Source organism: Mandrillus leucophaeus, unplaced genomic scaffold, assembly GCF_000951045.1.
Source record: "Mandrillus leucophaeus isolate KB7577 unplaced genomic scaffold, Mleu.le_1.0 Scaffold215, whole genome shotgun sequence".
NCBI classification, from domain to species: Eukaryota; Metazoa; Chordata; class Mammalia; order Primates; family Cercopithecidae; genus Mandrillus; species Mandrillus leucophaeus.
Genome location: NW_012102199.1, coordinates 1,266,071 through 1,268,400, shown reverse-complemented (window position 1 = coordinate 1,268,400; position 2,330 = coordinate 1,266,071). Strand labels below are relative to the sequence as shown.

General features: G+C 36.4%; 1 protein-coding gene and 1 pseudogene across 2 annotated transcripts in view; both read left to right on the top strand.

The window, feature by feature from the left end:
* The window catches only part of LOC105540101 (phylloquinone omega-hydroxylase CYP4F2), a 36,244-nt gene that overhangs the window by 6,992 nt on the left and 26,922 nt on the right, over positions 1 to 2,330 (top strand). The window lies entirely within an intron of this gene.
* The window catches only part of LOC105540130, a 15,881-nt pseudogene that overhangs the window by 7,289 nt on the left and 6,262 nt on the right, over positions 1 to 2,330 (top strand). Inside the window, exon 2 of the transcript XR_001006154.1 lies at positions 60 to 502. The product of XR_001006154.1 is annotated as an inositol polyphosphate multikinase pseudogene (transcript). The remainder of the gene's footprint in view (positions 1 to 59; positions 503 to 2,330) is intronic.

The window sequence follows — 2,330 nt, the reverse complement described above, 5'->3', positions numbered from 1 at the left end:
AAGATTGAGAAAACTCCGCAGTGGTTTGAAAACCAGAAGCAGCTTAACTTTTACACAAGTTCATTACTTTGTTTGTGAAGGTTCGTCTCAGGCAACCACCACAAAACTGAACGACAGAAATTTGGCAGAAAAGTTTTTGTCCAAGGAAAACTGTCAGACACGGAAGTACTAGAGTGCTACAGTAACTTTCATGTGTTCAGTTCCACAGCGAATGGAAAAATAGAGGCTTCAGTAGGCAAAAGCTTGTTCGAGATGTATGCTCGTCGCAGGAAAATGTATACGAAAAAGCATCACAGTCAGACTTTATTGAAAGTTGAAAATCTGGAGCAAGACAATGGGTGGAAAAGCAAGTCACAAGAACATTTAAATGGAAATGTACTTTTCTAATTGGAAAACGTTTTCTACCACCTTCCCACTGGTTGCCAAGAGATTGCTGAAGTGTGCATGATAGATTTTGCTCACATATGTTCCCTAGCAACACAGTAGATGAGGGATATGCTCTGTCACCCAGGCTGGAGTGCAGTGGCATAATCTGAGCTCACTGCAAGCTCCGCCTCCCGGGTTCACGCCATTCTCCGGCCTCAGCCTCCCGAGTAGCTGGGACTACAGGCGCCCGCCACCGCGCCCGGCTAATTTTTTGTATTTTTAGTGGAGATGGGGTTTCACCGTGTTAGCCAGGATGGTCTGGATCTCCTGACTTTGTGATTCGCCCGCCTCGGCCTCCCAAAGTGCTGGGGTTACAGGCGTGAGCCACCGCGCCCGGCCTCTTGCTGTCTTTTTAAAGGGATGGGCCAATCATAATGAAGAGGAGGGGTCAATATCTCTGTGCCTTTAATGCTATGTAAAAAAAATTGTATTTTATTTATTTTTATACTTTTGGAAGAAAGGTTAACTTTTTAATACTCTTACTCAGGAAAACTATATGTTCATTAGAAAACTATGAAGAATTCAGAAACTTAGGAATGTTAAGGAGGGAATGTGGTAGTATATGGCTTAAACATCTTTTTTGGCTCAAGCAAAATGCAAACCATTATTCAGTCATTAAGAGTTTAGTTAGCTTTCTGTAGCCAGTTCATGAAATCTCTGTCCACCCAATCTTGACAATGAGCCATATCTAAAATATTACATTATTAGAACACCTACCAAAATCTCAAAAGCACGGGTTAATGTCCTTAGTATTGCTATATATGAAGTTATTAAAACTGGAGAAAATTCTACTTCCGAAATAAGTACTGTTTAGATTCTAAATTAAAAGTTCAGACCAGCATATCAAAGGGTGCTTCTTAGTGAAATGATTTAGAATTGTTGCATTCCAAAAGCAGGTTTTTCTCTTTAATTTTTACATCTCTCTCTTTCTCTCGAAATATTATACTTCATGAAAAAGACAATTGACATGGATGACAGCAACAGTCTTGAAATCAAGGGCTCACTAATTGTTCTTACCAGGGTTAGGAGAAAAGAGAGACTATTTTCAAGGAACAAAATATTTTGCTTTACAATCTTTCATTTATGAGAAAATTGGAATATAAATTCATTACATTGTGGAAAGTATCATAAGCCATATACCTTTTTATCTAAATGCAGCTTCTATGTGTTACAAACCTGCATGTTGTGCACTTGTATCCTGGAACGTAAAGTATAATAATAAAAAAAGGAAATAATTGAAGTTTTATTTCTCCTCTAAATAATTTGAATTTTTTTCTTTAAAAATTTATGTATTTATATGTCCCCATTTAGTTAAGTGGTAGCGTAAAGGTATGTTGTTAAAAGCAGTTTCTCAGAATTATAGCAAGCAATGAAAGACAATATCTAATTAGGTTGTTATAAAAAATACTACATGTGAATTAGTCCATCATATAGGGTTTGGTGCATATCTAAATTCATGCTTCTATTTCACTCTTACTCAAAACAGTTTTATATTATGTTGAACAGTGAAATCATAATTTAATTTCATGGGGACAGGGGAGTGCTATAGTTCCTGGAAAAATTAGATTTGTATTATCTTTATTTCACACCTACCACCTTAAAAAATCAACTAGTTATTTGTCATCGACAACATGTAAAACTTTGAGTCTTCAAATACATTTGATGTTAATGCTGTGATTACCTGCACTTTGATTCACTAATAACATTTCTAGGTAGTTACCAGTTTTGTCATTTTTCTGGAAAATATTTTGGGGTTGTAAATTGTTTCTTCTCTTTTTCTTCTAGAGTTGCAAGTTGAATTTTTAAATCCAAGCACCTTTGTTGTGGTGTGGAGAAAAGTATCACAATTTTATGTTTATTTTACCTTCTCAACCTTCTCTGGGGGTACTTTGCAAATTACCCCC